The 19,064-nt window shown below is 42.6% G+C and overlaps 1 protein-coding gene across 4 annotated transcripts in view; it reads right to left on the bottom strand.

Moving 5' to 3' along the window:
* Zbtb44 (zinc finger and BTB domain containing 44) overlaps nt 1-5,325 on the bottom strand; it is a 58,887-nt gene extending 53,562 nt beyond the window's left edge. Inside the window, exon 1 of one of the 4 annotated variants that reach the window (XM_027411737.2) lies at nt 4,821-5,325. The gene's annotated coding sequence lies outside the window, so the exon portion shown is untranslated. The remainder of the gene's footprint in view (nt 1-4,820) is intronic. The other 3 variants (XM_027411738.2, XM_027411736.2, XM_027411739.2) reach the window with 3 other exon arrangements.
* Between the last annotated feature and the right edge of the window lie 13,739 nt (nt 5,326-19,064).

The following is a 19,064-nucleotide window of genomic DNA, read 5'->3' as shown; positions in this document are numbered from 1 at the left end:
ATACTTGTGATTTCTGGCCTACAATTTCAGTGTTCCTATAGTATAATGTGAATCATGTAGTTCCTTATGTATAGTACTGGAAATCAGTTCATTGTCTTGGCTTGTTACACTCAGTGGTGAAGTACAGAAAGTAGGAGAGTGCTAACTCTGAAAATACACTTGAATTTGAAACCTGGGTCTGCCACTCAATAGCTATGACATCTTAAACATGTCATTTAATTCTTCTAGCTATCAGTTTCTTTACTTGCAAAACGAAATACTAGTAGCAATATCTAAATGTTCAAATGAGCCTTGAGATAATTCTCAAAATATTTAGTGTAGGAAAAGTACAACAAATTGTAATTACTAAATTACACTCAGATTAGCCCACATAGCTATCACAATAGTTGCTGCATGGCTATACATACTTACTTTAGACAACCACTGCTCCCTCTGAAAACTATGTGAACATAGTATTTCAGACCACATAATTATGAATTTTTATCAAATTTATCTAATCTAAATAAAATGTTATCTTCATGTGTTGAAACGGCCTTTATGTCTGCAGATGGTTATGGATGCCAGTTTTTGTTGTGAAGTATAAAAGCAAATATTTGCCAGGCAGTGGTGGCTCACACCTTTAATCCCAGTACTGGAAAACAGAGGCAGGTGGATCTCTGTGAGTTTGAGGCCAGCCTGATTTACAGAGCTAGTTCCAGGATAGCCAGGGCTACACAGAGAAACCCTGTCTCCAAAAGTAAGTAAATAAAACCTCTATCAATTACATTTAGCTTTAAAGATGATTTGGGTGGGGGGTAAGGAAGGTACTAGGTCAGTCTTCCTCTACCACTTTCCTGGAGATCATCTACTGGCTAAACTGGCTGTCTAGCAAGTCTCAGGATTCTGCTACCTCTCTACCCATGCCCCAAATCCCGGGCTCCCACCCTTTCACACACTGGTGCCAGAGATCTGAACCCAGTTCTTCATGCTTGCTATGTCAAGCACTTTACCCATTCCCTAGAACATTTTTCAAGTAAAAGTTGGGAGTTTTTCTTTCATGAATTATTACTTAAAATATGACACCTGCAAAAGCAAGCTTCAAATCTACGTCTCTACACATTTCCAAAGGTTAGCCAAAGGAATCAGAATGTAATTATAAAACAAAAGTAGTACTAGAAAATGTATAGTCTAATTTTTTAGAAGGCAAAAAAAAATTAAACAAACAAACAAACGAAGTAGTACTATGTGGCTTCAGCCTACCCTACTGCTAACTCTCTGGCACTTGAGCCAATGTTTTGGTTTTGATTTCTGATGGTACTCAGGCTCAATCTAGGCCCTTGAGTCAAGTTTTCTTAAGTGAAGTTTTTGAAGGCACAGTTTTTGCAACATTATTCTGAACTATGTATATATTTTATACATTCAAAACTAAAATCCTGGGCTGGAGATGGCTTAGCACTTAGTACTTGCTTCCATGCACAGGACCCAGGATCAGTTCCCTGTATCCATATGTTAACTCACAACCAACTGTAACTCTAATTCCAGGAGCTCCAACACTCTCTTTCAGCCTCTGAGGGCAACAGGTGCACACAGACACATATGCAGGGAAAACACAGATACACATAAAAATGTTTAAATCTTTAAAAAAAAAAAATTCCTGCTGGGTGGTGGCTCATGACTTTAATCCCAGAATTTGGGAGGCAGGGGCAGGCAGATCTCAGTGAGTTTGAGGCTAGCCCAGTCTACAGAGCGATCCAGGACAGGCTCCAAAGCTACAAAAAAACCCTGTATCGAAAAACAACAACAACAACAACAAAAATCTTAAAAGTAGAGTGGAAGATGAAAAAGTCTGTCCTGCTAATTTGAATTGGATCTATCACTATGAACTCACAATTAAACAAAAGCAAAACGGCTGGGTGTGTTGGCCCACACCTTTAATCCCAGCACCTGAGAGACTGAGAAGGATTTGAGTTCCAGAGCAGCCAGGACTTTATAGTGAGACCCTGTCTAAGTAAATAAATTCTTAGTTCTATCCTTTCAAACAAGTCTAGAAACAGTAATACTCTGGTAGCAATGGTTATGCCAAACTTTCAGATATTTTTATATAATCCATTTCTCATCGAAATGACCAAGATTCCTAGGATAAACAGCCCTTTGCAGATGGCACAGCAAAAGCAGCCTAGGGTACCTTGTACCAGAATGTGCTCCAGAATAGAGGTGAGCCTAAGTGTCAAAAGACACTATAGTCAGTTAGAAAGAGTTTCTATGTCCAAACTGGTGACAATGTGGCCCTCAAAAAGGGTCCTTGTTGGTTATAAAATGAATGAACTCCCTGGTGGTATTATCCCCTCAAATCTCAAGTCTGTAATGGTTACCCTAGCTCTTTACTCTAAAAATCAACAAGGTGATAAAATCAAGCACTTAATCTGCATTTTAAGAAGAAATTTAGTTCATACCCAATAAAGAAAAATCTCAACTTTTCAGAGACTCATTTTAAGAGCTAAAAATCACTAAGGAAAGTTTAGTCAGAAACAAGTTACTTGCTTCCTGTCAAAGAGTTACTACCTTAAGGTAACATATAATCAAACTGCTAAACCACACCTTCACAAAAGACCTTGCAGCCACCACTTTAACATCAACTGTGTGGTGTTCCGATACAAAGTCCGGGGCATCACCTATTTAAGTATTCTTGCCAAATTAGGTTTTTCACTTTAAGCTAATTAAATCTTTGTTCCAAGGATGTCCAATCTTTTGACACTATTATTTACAGCTCTCAAAGAAACTGTACTATCAATCAAGTTACACACACGAAAACCTAATATTTTCAGTTTACAACTTTGTGTTGGGCTATATTGGGATATCCTTGGCCTTATGCAACCATCGATCAGCAGTCTGGTCTGGAACCAAACTCAGTTAAAAAGAAAGAGTAGTAAATGAAATGACACTATTATAGGTGGACAAGGTCAAGGCTAAACTGGCTCAAATGTTCTACAAAGCAACTGGTTTGGTCAGCTCAGTGCAAAAACAAACAAACAAACAAACAAACAAAAAAAAGAAAAGAAAAGAGAAAAAGGAGATAGTCTGGGTACTATCCTTTTCAACAAAAAGACATGACTAAATAAACATAGTCACCAAATGCAATTCATGAATCTTGACTGATCACAGCCTGTGGAGATACTTTGGAGCAACTGAGGAAATTTGAATGTAAAAATTTTGATGGGCACCGTTACTTAGTATTTTTAGGAAATATTTAAGAATCAAACGTGCTGGGCAGTGTTGGTGCACACCTTTAGTCCCAGCACTCGGGAGGCAGAGGCAGGCGTGTCTCAGTGAGTTCCAGACCAGCCTGGTCTACAAGTTAGTTCCAGGACAGCCTCCAAAGACACAGAGAAACCCTATCTCGAACCCCCCCCCCAAAAAAAAAGGAAAAGAAAGAAAGAATCAAACGTGGTGGTGGAAGAAGAAATCTAATTCTAGTACTTAGGAGGACAAGGCATGCTGTCTCAGCAACAGCCACAACAACAAAACATACAATATAGGAAAAACCGGTGATCACTGAATGTGGTACTGATATGGTCACTGTATTTTTTCGGACAACTTCTGTGAAACTGAAAAGTTTGAGGCCATAAAAGAAATTATATCACTCATGAGAAGTACAGCAGAAATACACCTGGGTTCAATTGTCAACATACTACTTGCATAGCCTAGAACGTGTTACAATTAATGTTACTAAGTTTCTGTCTCTTCTATAAAATTAAAATGTTATTATCTACATCATCCGGTTCTGAGACTAAGACTACATATATAAAAAGCAAAACACTGTTGCAGCAAAGTAAATCTGTTTTTTTGTAATTAAATATACAAAGTATAAGAAAACACTCATTTACATTCCACGTGGAAAACTACAAAAGACACAGATGAATTTTATAAATCAACTGGAAATCAGAGTGAATGGGAGGGAAAAAAATCAGGATCTACAGTATTTTTTTAAACCAAAAATTATCAAGAAAGCAAAAGTAAATATCAAATTTTTACCCAGCTTCTGGTATCTATTATATTGTAGTCTGCTTTTGGTATTAACTTATCTCCGCATAAAATTCTAACAAGCGGAAGAATTTTTTCCCGATAAACACACGCAACAGATTAGTATGCTGCTTATATATTTAAAAAATAAGTTTTGGTCTTAAATTCTGTAAGTTACTAGAAAGTACACGAACAACGCAGTTTACAATAGAATCCGGTTAAGGTTCACAAAAAATCAAACAGATACAATTTCCTTTAATCAGTAATAACTTAGTTGTCATTTCACTTACAGGCAACTCCTTTTTTTTTTTTTTTTTTTTTTAAGGCCGACAGTAAAATGACCAGATACAGAGATATCCTCAGGTAGGTGGGGGGTGGGGTGGGGGGGGAGAGGTGTGTTTGCATTCTCTTCCTCTTTTCTTTGAAAAGTGCGTTCTAATACCGGGCGTGGAGGGGAGGGGCGGCCGAGGAGAGGAGGGAACAAACAGGTCTGGGGCTCTCGGGTAGACCAGGTGAGCGGGTATCAACACACCTCACCAGCAGCACTGCATTGGGTTTTGGACGGATTGTCTTGCAAATCTGCTCCCCTGGAAGATCCGGGTGACTACTTCAGGTCCGCAGGGACCAAGGCCAGCCGCTCCCGACTCCCGGATTAAATACCAATGAGGGGACCTTGTGGGGTGTTTCCTCGCACGAATCAGAGTGACAAACCACGTTTCCTTTTCCCCGCCGCGTCCAGGTGGGCGACGCGTGGTGTCGGTTCCCGGGTTGGCCCGCCGTCTCCCTCCCTCCCTCCCCTTGCTGGCCCTTCCCTCCGTTACCTGCGGCGGGCGGTGCGGGGGTCCGGAGGCCTGTTACTCCTTCTCCTCCTCCTCCTCCTCCCCGCCAGACTGAGACGGCGAGGTGGCGGTGGCGGTGGCGACAGCGGCGGCGGCGCCGGCAACCCGGGGGGAGGGGGCGGAGCGCGCGGCTGGCTCCTCTCCTCCCCCGGGAGGCTCAGGGGACCCTATCTCGGGCCGCCGCGCCTAGGCCAGTGTGCAGCCTGGAACTGGGCGCGCATGGCGGCGCCGCTCACCAGCGCGCCCGCGAGGTGTGAGAGTGCGAGGCGCGACGGGAGCGCCCGGCGCCCGTGGGCCTGAGAGGAGGAGCGAGGGGCCCAGCCCGCTACGCGCGGGCGGCCGTTGGGGGCGGTTGCCGAGGGCGCGCGGCCGCTAGCGCTGGCCCGGCGCGGGCGGGGTGGGAAGGGGAAAGGGACTGAGGGGAGGGGAGGGGAGGCTGGGAGGGAGCCGCCGCAGCGCGCGTGCGGGCCGTAGCCGCTCGTTTCACTCCAGCCTGTTTGGGGGCACTTTGTTTGTGTCCCACAATGCTCTGCGCGGACGGCCGGGCTGGGGAAGAGGAGGGCGGGGCCGGGCTGAAGGAGGTACGCAGCTACTGCGCAAGCGCGGAGCGAGCTGTCCTTAGCCACTCGAGCCAGCCAGACACATACAAGTACCGCGGGCCTTGACCCGGTGTGTCCTCTTGTCTGCATACTTCTACATAAGCGCCATAAGGCCTGTCCAGTTTGTCCTGTAGCCGTGGTCTGAGCCTGCCCCAAGGGAAACGTTAGAACGGTTTGGTTTTCCTTGGCGCTAGAAGCCTAAAGAAACTGTTTTTGTTGTTGTTGTTTTGGGTTTTTTTTTTCCCTAGTGGTTTCTGTAGCTGCAAAGCACTCCAGCCCTTCTCTGTCGGGGAAGGAAATTGGGTGATGTGGACATTTTTTCTCACGTGGAAACTGAGGCCTGCCAATGCTTGTCCACAAGGGCCGCTGAGAACCTGACGAGCTCTCCTGCATTCTTCCCGATGGACAGGGATCCCTCGCGAGCTGTCTTGGCGTGTCTGGCATCCTCGCAGTGCTGTGAGGTTGCCCTAGCATTTTTCTGATTACCATGGCAGAAAGTGCAGTTCTGAGATGACTAGAAAAAAATCGGCCACTCGTTACCCCAACAGAGTGGCTTCTACAACCTAAAGCGACTGTGAACTATTCCCACCCCAACCGTAAACGGCTCTTCTCTGCCCCCGGGGCAGGAAATGTGCGGGTCACTTGACTGATGGGTCACTTAACTGATACTGTCTAAAGGGCTTTCAAGTTTTGGTCACCTTCAAAATCAGCGCTTAGGGTATTAAGACCCCCAAAACCCTAAGCTGTGACTTCCTTAGACCTCAGAGAACCAGACTTAGTGATTTAGCGCGGGTGGGTTGGTGGGTACTCCGGGAGTACCCCCGGTAGCAGGCGTCATTGTGCCTCCGGAAGAGTGGAGGAGGGCAGGATACCAGTCAAGGCGCTGCGCCTTGGGCGCTGTGCATTTGCATATGCATACTATGTACCCACAGCTCCAGCTTTTAAACCGAAAGACTCCTTTGTGCAAGGTAGGTTGATTTCCCAGCCAATAGACAGACACTTGACCTCTTCTGACTTTAATTCACCCTCCACAAAGCAAACCACCAAGCACCAGAGCACCCCTAATCAATGAAATCTACTTTCAAAAGTCAACAAAACCAAAGTCTATGTAGCCCTTCAAATTTCCAACAAATTTTCAAGTATATAGAAGGTATTATACTCTATCATGTTTTTAAATAAATTGGGCCTGTCTTTGCACTGAGAATTGAAGAATCTTACTATCTAGGGAGGTGCCTGAGCGTAAGGCTCTTGGTGGAGTATGTGCTGAAAACATATGTGTCATGGAAACAACTGGTCAAGAATCTAGTGGGAATAAAGTAGACATAAAGTTTTAGGGTAATAGACAGTCAATAAAAGAGCATTCAATTGGACTTTTCTAATTGTGACTCAAGGGGCAGTTGATGTTCATAGGACAGGCAGAAAACACACCACAACACACACACACAAACACACACACACACTCACACACACACACACACACCACACACACACACACACACACACACACACAGAGCTTTCATTTTCTTATCTCATTTCCTTTTCTCCCTTAAGCTTTGTCTATTTCTCATTTTGCCTCTAAAAATGTTATCATCCTCCTCTCCCATTCCCACCCTATGTCTGAAGAGTTTAGTAAGCAACAAGTAGCTGTTGATCTCTTAAAGGCAGAGTTCTAGATGCTTGGAGAGGGTGTGAGAAAAAAATACACAGAAGATTAACTGTTGCTGGAACCCTCTTCTGTATTTTGGTTCTGGGCAGGATCAGTTTCTGTGGCTTCTTCAGCCTCCCACCTCTTTTCTTCCTGAGCTAGCAGAGACTTGCCCTTGGGTTGCTGGAATAGGTAGACCTTTCTTTGACACCAGGTTGAATAATTCTGTTGGGAGGATTTTGTGAAACTGGAATCCTGTACACAGGTGAAACAAACAAACAGTATGAGGAACTTTTAATTATTAACTCAGTGTGGATGATTCTGAGGAATTCAAATTCCAGGCAAATTCCGGGGGGGGGGGTATTTTATCTATAAGCTGTTTGGGAGACTCGTTTCTGGTAAAAATGGTACTCTCTCATGGTAGACCATTACTGCTGAGTAGGAACTCAGTTATTTAGACCAAAACATATTTCAGAGGTAGAATGCTTTATACTCACCAGAAAGATTTCTGGTCTGACTGGAATTATTTCATTGAGAGCCCATTACTGCACAAGCTTACTTCCTGATAGATTCTTCCAACTGTATAAACAAAAGTCAATCTCTTTTCCTTACCTTGAAACATGCCGCTCTAATGTTCCCATTTCACCATCCTTTCAGTTGGTTGGGTCAACTTTGTCACTTTTCTACCCTACTGTAAACCAGTTCAATTGAATGATTCCTGTTAAATATGTTCTTCCCCACTGTCACCATCCTGAAATAGAGCAGATGGTACCTAGAAAATTGTAATATTGCTTACCTGGTTCCCAAAAGACTACCATCTCTTCACTGACAAAGCAGTAGCCAGAGTTGTAATGCTTGGCAACCATGTCAGCCAACAGCCAACAATTTCTATTGTTTTCAGGTAAAGTCCCAAGCTCTTACTGTGGCTTTCATAACACTACTGGCTGGGTTCTTCCTTGTCTCCTTCAAGAAACATGGCAGTCAAAGAGTTACATTTTTTTTTTTTTTTTTTTTGGTTTTTTGAGACAGGGTTTCTCTGTAGCTTTGGAGGCTATCCTGGAACTAGCTCTTGTAGACCAGGCTGGTCTCGAGCTCACAGAGATCCAACTGCCTCTGCCTCCTGAGTGCTGGGATTAAAGGCGTGCGTACCAACACCTGGCTACATATTTTTTTTTAACCTCTAAAATAACCATGCTTTTTCTTGCATTACATTATTTGGATATTGATGTAGCCAGTCGGTGGTGGCACACTCCTTTAATACCAGCACTCGGGAGGTAGAGGCAGGCGGATGTTTCTAAGTTCGAGACCACCCTGATCTACAAGAGCTAGTTCCAGGACAGCCTCCAAAGCCACAGAGAAACTCTGTCTTGAAAAACATTATTTGGATATTTTTTTTCTCCATCTTCAGATCTCTTCTTTACAGATTTGATAGTTCTATGTGATACAAATTGAATAATGTAAAACGTATTCGTTACGTAACTATACTGTCTATAAAATTGGTAAATTGTGTGCCGTTTGGGCTCACTGAGAAGCTGGCTCTAGAAACGGGGTTGCCTGCCCTCCCCCCATTTAAGATGCAAGCATGTTTTTCTCAAATCTTCCAAGGCCCCTTTGTCTGTGGATGAGCTGCCATCCCAGCACACACATACCCCTGTAATGGCAAGAGGGAAAAAAAAAGCCAAATAACGCAAGAATAAAATCATAGTGTCTTTGAAAACAGCTCTAACTAAACCATTTCTAATAGAGGTTACTATTGTTTATCCCATTATATTAAAATGACTGCAGTAGGGATAGGAAACTAAAGGTTCATCTGACTGATTTGGCTTGTCCAGTTGGTTTCTGCCAGATGGTTTTCAAAATCCAATTTGATGATGTTACCTTTCTGCTGCTATTTATTCTTTTCCTTTGAAGCATTTCCTGAGGTGACACTTTGCCTCTCTAGCTGGCTGCCTCCATGGGGCTTCCCTAGTCAGTGTCTGCTGGATTTTTTAAGTGCCCAATTGGATGATGTTTTGTTGTTGTAGTTTTCTTATTTCACCAGGTCCTCCCACCCTTCAGCCCCAAATAAACACACAGAGACTTATATTAATTATAAAACTGTGGCTGATGGCTAAGGCTTCTTATTAGCTAGCTCTGTCTTAATTATTAACCCATTTCTATTAATCTGTGTATTTCCATGTGGTCTTATCTTAGTGGAGAAGGGCCTGGCCTGTTCCTCCTTCCTCCACTACATGGTGTCTCCTTCCTGTCTCCCCTGCCTACCTTTCCCAGAATCCTCCTCATCTCCTAGCTCCACCTATCTTCCTGCCCCTATTGGCCAAACAGTGTTTTGTTCATCAACTAATAAGAGAAATATATGTACAGAAGGACATCCCCCATCAATGTATTGCTTCTATCTTGCTCCTTGTTATTGTATTTATTCTTTTTGTTTGTTTTTCAAGACATGGTTTCTCCATGTATCTCTGGCTGTCCTGGAAATAGCTCTGTTGACCAGGCTGGCCTAGAACTCACAGCTATGCACCTGCCTCTGCCTCCCAAAACCTGGGATTAAAGGCATGCACCATCACTGCCCAGCTATTTATTCTTTCTTTTGCATGCTATGTACTTACTAAACTTGCTCATTCAAAACTGGAAGTTCAGCTATTGTTTATCATTTTCAGACTATACAGAACAACAGTAATGCACACCATATGTGTGGTGTGCGTGTGTGTGTGTGTGTGTGTGTGTGTGTGTGTGTGTGTGTGTGTGTGTGTAATGTATATAATGTATGTAAGGAAAAAGGGCAAACCAAAGAAACACACCCTGAGCAGAGCGAAAGAAACACACTTTGGCCCTAGAATCAGAGCTAGTGTAAAAAAAATATACCCTGGCCACAAAATTAGAGCCAAAAGGCTAAAAAGGACCAGTGAAAGAAACACGCTTTGGCCCTGAAACCAGACCAAATCTTACACTGAACCCTGAGCAAAAAGAGCAACCAAACCCTAAGCAGGAGATCTAGCCAGTCTGAGCACAGGGACTGAAGTCTGACCAATCCCCACCCTGGAAATCTTCTCCCTGGAAAACTCCACCCCCAAGAAGCCCTAAATAAACCCTGTGCCTGTTCAGTTTGCTGCTGTCTTCTACTCTGGCAGACTCAGCTTCCCTCCTGGATTCTTCCCTCCCAATAAATCTCTTGAATGAGGTTTAAGTGAGACCTTCCTTTGCCAGAAAGGAGCTGAGGAGAGAACAACTTTTCATCTAAGACACGACACGGCAGGGCAGGGCTAGGGCAGGGTAGGGCAGCTCCATCTTGTAGCAGATAGCCATGACTTCATATGGGCAGCATTCAAGAGTTTGGACAGATTAGTGTTCTCTTTTGGAAGGAGGGAGAAGCTTATGGAGCTTCTTCAATGGGGCTCACAGGGCTCATGAATCTACATGAAATCTTCACAACGTCCCTCCACTCTCCAAGGTTATATAGTAGGTGGAAAGTTGATTAGAGGTTGGGAATTCCTCAGTAGTATGCTTTCTCATAAATTGTTCTAGAGACTCTAAGTGGTGTTTCTTTTCATGAGTGATATTGTACAGGTGGGACTCTGCAGTGCTATTGCTATCCATATTTTCCCAGGGGACTTCCTGGTGGTAGAGTTGCCTTGTGATACCCATGCTTCCATGGGCAATCCTAATATAATACCTGTTTCCCCAATCTGGACTTGGATGGAAGCTCTCTTTAGTCTGTTAGTGCTGCTCCATGTAGGTGAATAGTTTCCCCAGGAAAATTATCATGACACCTAGTATACCTAGCATGTAAAGATGAATACAGAATGGAGTGTTCATGGAAGAAATCCTGGGGTGTATCTTTTTTCTATGCATTGCAGAATGGTTTGCCTACAACCTGTGATTGCATTGGCATGATATCTGCTGGAAACAATGAGACATGCAACGAAGGCTTATCTGTCTGTCCAGAGGGAACTTGACCTGGAAGTAGATAGATAGGCATGTAGTTGGTTGTTTTACTCTTTGGGGGCCTGCCACCCAGCTCCCAAATAAACACACACAGAGTCTTATTTATAAATGTCTAGCCTTAGTTCAGCTTATTTCTAGCCAGCATTTCTTAAATTATCCCATCTACCTTTTGTCTCTGAGATTTTTCCTTTTCTACTTCTGTATATCTTACTTTCTCTCTTACTCCATGGTTGGCTGGGTGGCTGGCCCCTAGCATCCTCTTCTTGTTCTCTTGCTCCTCCTTGATCTATCTTTTTCTCCTTAAATGTATTCTGTCTGCCAGCCTCACTTATCCTTTTTCCTGCCTTGCTATTGGCTGTTCAACTCTTTATTAGACCAAGCAGGTGTTTTAGACAGGTAAAGTAGCACAGCTTCACAGAGTTAAACAAATGGAACATAAAATAATGCAACACATCTTTTGCATTAAACAAATGTTCCACAGCATAAACAAATGTAATATATCTTAAAATAATATTCCACAACACAGGAGGGGGCTATCCTTATTAGTAGGACATGTGGATAAGATGGGGGATGGGATGACAGTGCTGAATTTCCAATTTTTACAGCTAGAGAATGGAAAGTTTAAGGGAAATCAGACAAAAGATCTCTTTGGGTCACTTGACAGCAATGCGGGTAGAGGTGGGGAGAATAAAAAGACAAATGCTTTGTTTATGAGCCCCTGGAAGGCTTTAAAGTCTGAATAGTTCACTGAAAAGAAGAATGACAAAAAAAGTACAGATGATCCCCACTCCAGCAGCTACTGTGGAAGAAGACCTTGTGTGTTGGTAACCACCCCAGCTGCTCCCCTAGTGAGTTAGCTACTGCTGCCAGTAGGTGGAGGGCATACCGAGTAACCAGTGGCTCTCACCTGGGATGAGATTTGTTGGTCCCTGGCTATTGTGAAGGCTTTAGATGCCGAGCTAAGTGTACTTTAATTCATAGCAACCACCCAAAGTAGAAGGGCTAGTGGAGATGGAGCAGTACATGTAAAAAAGATTAGTGTGCTGTGTGCATTTCTCATCTGTGAAAGCATACAGACCTCATATGCATGTACTATTCAGATACATGTTCCACACATTAATGGAAGTTTTCACTAGAAGATATAAACTATAAAAGCAAGCATGCATGACTGGGTAAGATGGGCTCACAAACCATAATGCCCTTTTGATAGCCAATTACAGTTGGCAAAGAAACCAAACGGCTCATGGAGGTAACGTGGACTATAAAAAGCTAAATAGAGCTGGGCGGTGGTGGCGCCACGCCTTTAATGCCAGCACTCAGGAAGCAGAGACAGGCGGATCTCTGTGAGTTCCAGGCCAGTCTGGTCTACAGAGTGGGTTCCAGGGCAGCCAGGGTTGTTACACAGAGAAACCCTGTCTCCAAAAACTAAAAACCAGAAACACAAACAAAAAAACACCAAAAAAAAAAAAAAACCAAACCTAAATAGAAAGTGTCTGTGGACATACAGTCCTGAACATGCACAATCTCATCTACTTCTGTATATCAGAAGTAGATATACAGATATATCTACAGTAGGTGTACTTCTGTGAATCTGTTGTGTTCCTCACCCACAACAGTACATTCAGCATCACTCCTTTGACGAGACAAATGACACAATTGTTGGGATAGGTATTTTTATGCTATATTGGACCTTCCTGTAGCAACCCCTTAGCTATTAGGTCCCAAGACCAATTTGTGCTTGCTTGGAAATGATGGCACCAGAGCTTCATAGATCCTGTCCAAATACTGGAAGGTTTCATTATATAATGCTGACTCAAGGGTATTCTAGACTTGGTTGGAACAACATCCAGAACAGTGACAACAATAGTTAACAAGTTTCAATAAAGGCACCCTGTGTGAATGTAACAGAGCATTCTAAAAGGCATAAGGTTATTGGCTAAAACTACCAGTGACAGAGTGGGCTGCCTGTTTATATGTTGTTGTCCAGGGAAGACCCTGATCTCCACCCACACCCCTTACAAGTTATTGTCACTGCTCTTGGTTACACAATAGAACTAAATGGAAAGTTCCTGTTTCTGAAGACATCATATAGTATGATTGTGGGGTACAGAGAAATCAAACTAGTACTGTGCTAGAAGTTTCTTTCCTATTGGCTAGCATTTATAGTGCCTGATATATATGCAGGCTGCTGGGATAGAATTATTACTAAAGGTCCTGCTCAGCTATAGACTTGGCATGTTATAATGCTACCATGCCTGGCAAGATGTACCTATTGGTACAATATTAGCATGACTGTTGTGGGTGCAATCTACTATCTTCTGACTGGATTTAAACCCCACTCCACAGGACAGGATTTGTGTTTCATGTATAACCACAGGCAAAAAAAAAATTAAGGCTAGTAAAATGGTAGAGGTTTGAGGAGGCTGCTGCTATTGCTCTGTTAAACAGATGTAGTGTATCTATAAAATTCCTTTCTAAATATCTGTGTTTATATCTGTAGATTGCTCCTCATGACTGCAACAGGTAATAGAAACTTCTTACCATAATTATTGTGGAAACTCATAATTTGTTAAACTCCTCGGGTGATCCCTGTATAATCCCTATACCGTTATTTCCAATGCTCAAGAAGATGAGGTGGAAAGAACCAAAAGAAAAATGTAGTATTGGATACCTGTTTCCTCTGGGTTGGACATGATCATCTTGAATGAGAGTAATATGATTATCTTCAGGGAACTCTCATGACATTGGGTCCATTAACATTCCCTCATGGAGGAGGGAGAATGTACATAAGGTTTGGATGGTTCATGGGGCCACATGAGGTTCACAAAATGCATTAGCTTTCATGAGAACTTCATGAGGACACTTCCCCCCTTGTCAGAAGAGTATAGGGGTCTTGACTGGATTTTTTTTCTCTGCCAGTTAAAGAAACAAAAAGGGAAAATGTGGAGCATGACAGCAGTGGAGAAATCTCAAACACCATCATTAGCAGCAGACAGAATCAACATGTGAAGAAAGGCATTTATTGGGGATGAGGAAAACACACATGCCACAAGCACACAGAGAAACAGACCCTCTGTAAAGCAGAAGCAGATGCAGGAAACAAAACAAAACAAACACTCAGTAATACGAGAAGATTTGTAGTCTGTAAGGTTAGGATATCTTTATTTGGATAAACACCAGCCAAACGCAAGCCAGAGTGTGCCAGGGACAGCAAGGCAGACAGGTCAGAGAGAAGGGGCTCCCATGAGCTTTGCTGCCCCTTAAAAGCCTATCACGAGTCATCCTGACAGGCATGGTCAGGCGCACCTGTAGCCAGCTTCTAGCAGGCGTGGCTTACACCGTCCCCTACAATTCAGTCTCTTCATGAGGACTGGTTATTTTTAAGTCTCTGAAGAGTTTTCCTCCCCTAATTTAGGGTTGGTCAGTTTGAAGGAAGGTAGGATGGTTGATTGGTTGATTGGTGATATCTCCTGACCTGGCCTTGAACCTGTTGAGCCACTCCATCACAACAGGAGGCCTACTAGCAGGAGGAAAAAAGCCTACAATGCTTGTTTTAATCTGTCAGTCTTTCATCTCAAGTCAGAAGGGTGGGTGAAGAAGAAGCTAGCCACTTTGGAAGGTTGCTGCCTTTAGTACTTAGCCATGGCCTCTGTCCCTATTTATCTGCCTACTAGGAAATCAGTCTAACTTTTAGTATCTCACTTGAGGTTATATAGAAAGTGGAAGGTTGATTGGGGTTGGTGAATCTTTAGTCGTGTAGCTGCCTATCAGTTGTCCAGAGGACTTTTTAACCATAAAGATTTTTGCACGTTTTTTCATATTACATGTGGTACTATTCAGTGGTATAGCTAATTATAAGTTGCCCAGGGCATTTCCTGGTGGCCTAGTTGCCCTTGAATCACCCATATTTCTGCACCTAACCATAGTACACTCATTGGTTTACCAAGCTTGACTTGGATGGAATCCTCTCTGTGGTTTGCTGGTGTCCTCTATCTGGTATGAATAAATTTCTTTGTCTTCCCAGAAAAAGTCAAGCAACAACAACAACAACAACAGAAACACAGACTAGAATAAGAAACCTGAATTGTATTTGATTATAGAATTTAAGAGATGCAGTGGAAGGTAAGAAGAAAGAGATAAGTAGATCAAAATAGTTGATAAGATATAGTGGAGTAGAAGACCATGCTACCTGACTATGGGTTCTGCAATGTTCATACTTCTGTCTGTCTGCTTCCATGTCTGCTTTCCTCTTTCATGATATGTGTATGAGGATCAGAGTTCATATTTGAACACAGGTGTTCAATAGATTGAAGATATATGGAATTTATGTGTTTTTATATTTGAAAGACAGCAGCAACAGTAGCCCTAAGACTGTTAGCAAATCATGAATTTTTGCTACACTTTGGTCCCCCCTTCTCTGTCTATGTAGGTTAGTCCATGGTTTCTGTTTATTTTTATCTCTCTCTAACATGCTCCATATGCCATTTGCTTCTGTACTCAAGTTTCAACTAGTCTCTTCATTTTTATCTGATTTTCTAATTAGTCAAATGAAAAATTTTACTTAATACAACAAATAAGTTGCAAATAATCATAATCATGTATAGTCAAAATAACATTTAAAATTCTCCTTTTTTAAAGACTTATTTATTTATTATGTATATAGTCTTTTGCCTGCATGTATTCCTGAACATCAGAAGACGACACCCGATCTCATTATAGATGGTTGTAAACCTCCATGTGGTTGCTGGGAATTGAACTCAGGACCTCTGGAAGAGCAGTCAGTGCTCTTAACCTCTGAGCCATCTCTCCAGCCCAATATAATGATTTTATGTCAATACATCTCTTAACTGCTGAACTGTCTAGCCAACTTTCCTTTCTTTTAAATATTTTATTTTGAAACAGAGTTTTTAATTTGCCCAAAGTGGCTTAAACTTGTGATCTTATTCCTTAGACTGAGTAGTAGGTATTGTGGGATAATCTTTTTGTACACTGTAAAAAATGTGTCTCTGCCAAGGCACCTTCTGATTGGTTTAATAAAGAGATGAATGGCCAATAACTAGGCAGGAGAGAATAAGCGGAACTTCCGGGCAGAGAAAGAAACCCTGGGAAGAAGAGAGGTGGAATTCACCAGCTGGACACAGGGAAGTTGGATGTATAGTATGGAGGAGAGCTAACGAGCCATGTGGCAGAATGTAGATTAATCTAAGTGGACTAATTTAAGTTATAAGAGCTAATTGGGAACAAGTGTAAGATATTTTTGTCATTATTTGGGAGCTGGTGGTCCAAAGACAGTCCCACTACAAGCTGAGGTTATAGGCACATGACCTTATATGCCCTATTAGTGTCAGGAAGCTTTATCATCATGCCTGAGGATCTATTGAGGATCTTTGTTAACCTTCCTCTACTTCAGAGACATAGAAATGAAGCTCTTAGTGAAAGGTTCAGGCATTATTATGGTGGCCTGCCTCTGTTTCCTGGCAGAATCCACTCAGTCAGTACCCTGGTCAGCCCAGGGTTCCATGGGAACCAAGTCTGCACTCAGGTGCAAAGGACCCCTTTAAAAGACTGACCCCTGGCCACTTACGTCTCTTTTCTATTCCTCTTCTCTTCTCTTATGCTCTTCTGTACCTCTTTCCTTTCTCTCTCTCTGCCTCTCTCTGTTCTTCCAATTCTCGCTCTCCCATCATAATAAACTCTATGATTAATATACTCTTTATGCTCTCCATGGTTCATGTTCCATAGAGCACACCTTTAATTCAAGCACAAATCTAACACTTAGGGGCAAGAAGAGAAACAGGAACTAAAACCAGGATTTGTAAACTTGCTGCAGTAGTCATGGAAATACCAAAAATTAAAGTGGGAGAGAGAGAGTCTGGGTGCTTCTTCCATCTTCTGTCTGCTTCAGCTCTGTTTCCGTAGTAAGCAGCTGCACTTCCTTCTGACTGGAGTCCCTACTGGGTGTCCTTTTCTCCATGGCCACATATGTCGATGGGCTCAGATAACTCTTCTTTTTCTTGCTATTCTAATCCTGGCTCTATGAACGGTAACAGATTTCTGATACCTTTTGTTGCTGGTTGAGACAGAGTTAAGCCAGGCCTGGCAGCATATGCCTGTGATTTCCATACTTAGGAGGCTGAGGCAGGAGGATGACAAGGTCAAAGAGTGGCTACATAGTAAGTTGAGAGAGAAAAGAGAGAAAGAGAGAATTCTACATAGACCTCATGTTTCTACCTCCCTGCCGGGAAACAGGCTTAGTGGCCTTTATCAAGGATTAGGTTCTCTAAATTCAAGGTCTTGTTGGCATAACTCAATCTCTCTGTGTGAGAAAATTTTACACGGTTCTCTGCATGTCATTCTGTGGGAACCGAGCCTTTGTGAAGTAGAACAAAGTGCAGGTGCTCAAAGTACATTATATCCATGTACAAAAATGTCATATTGAAACCCATTTCCACAATTGTTTTTCACAATTAATGAACACTGATAATTTGTTTAAAGTGCTCATGCTCTGGTTACTAATGTTATTATGGGATACAATCTTGAATGGAGGAGTGTCATGTCTCCTACCAATACCCACAAAACACAAATAGGTTGAATAGGTTACTTAGTTAACTTTCAAATTAGTAAACTTTCAGATCCTTCACAGGTTTTGCTAGGTACCTTGGCTTTTCTTGTGTGTTTGCTTACATGTGATATTCACCTATAAAAATAGTCCTTCCATCAAATCCATCTCAGTGAATTCTGTGTCCAGTTGGGCCTTCACTGAGGAAATATCTAGACATTTGGAAGTCTTTTTTCGGGGGGCAGTGGGGTTTGAAACAGGGTTTCTCTGTGGCTTTGGAGGCTGTCCTGGAACTAGCTCTTGTAGACCAGGCTGGTCTCGAACTCACAGAGATCCGCCTACCTCTGCCTCCCTAATGCTGGAATTAAAGGTGTATGCCACCACTGCCCCGCTGACATTTTGTAGTCTTAAGGGACATGGGATTGATTTTTGTGTGTCTGCTTAGCTATGCTGTGATGCTTGGTTATTTGGTCAAATACTGTTCTAGGTGTTGTTTTGAAGATAGTTTTAGATGTGGTTAACATTTTATTTATTTATTCATCAGTTATTTTGTGTGTATGCTTTGTATGTGCTAAACTAACATACCATAGTGCATGGGTGGAGGCCAGAGGACCTTGGGTGTTGGTCTTCACTTTCCATCCTGCTTGAGATAGAGTCTATTTTTCTGCTGCATACAACAGAGCTGCAAGCTTCCAGGGATTCGAGGTGTCTGCCTCCCATCTCCTCACAGAAGCACTGGGATTGCTGATGCTCACACACACTGCTTCCAGCTCTTGTGTGTTCTGGGGTTTGAACTCAGGTCCTCGAATTTATGTGTTATTCTAGTTTCCTTTTGCTGATGCAATAAAACACTTTAACCAAAAGCAACTTAAGGGGAAGGAAAGCTATATTATAGTTCTAGATCTCAGTTCATTGAGGGGAGTCAGGGCAGGAAGTTGAAGCAGGACCCACTGTGGAGTTCTGCTTGGTGCCTCACTCCCAGTCTCACACTTAGCCCAGATGGCACCACTCAACAGTGAGCCTAGTCTCCTACATCAATTAACATTCAAGAGAATATCCCATGCCCACAGGCCTACAGATCTAGGCAATTCCTCAGTCAAGATATTCCTCTCAGATAGCTCCAGGCTGTCACACTGAGAATTAAAGCTAACTGGGACACACAGCAAATGCTTTTGTCCACTGAGTCACCACCATAGACTATTTATTTTATTCATGCTTTCTCTCTCTGTGTGTAATATGTGTGTTTGTGTATACTTGTTTGTGAATGCACCTGTAAGCTAAAGGTTAATATCAACTGTCTTTCTCTGTTGTTCTCCACCTTAATTAACTGTGTGTGTGTGTGTGTGTGTGTGTGTGTGTGTGTGTGTGTGTGAGAGAGAGAGAGAGAGAGAGAGAGAGAGAGAGAGAGAGAGAGAGAGAGAGAAGGGGAAACATTCATCCCAATGTATACCTGTGGAAGCTGGAGCAGAACATTGAGT

The sequence above is a fragment of the Cricetulus griseus genome, chromosome 4, assembly GCF_003668045.3.
Source record: "Cricetulus griseus strain 17A/GY chromosome 4, alternate assembly CriGri-PICRH-1.0, whole genome shotgun sequence".
NCBI classification, from domain to species: domain Eukaryota; kingdom Metazoa; phylum Chordata; class Mammalia; order Rodentia; family Cricetidae; genus Cricetulus; species Cricetulus griseus.
Note: the sequence above shows the minus strand (reverse complement) of the source record. Positions and strands in the feature narration are given on the sequence as shown.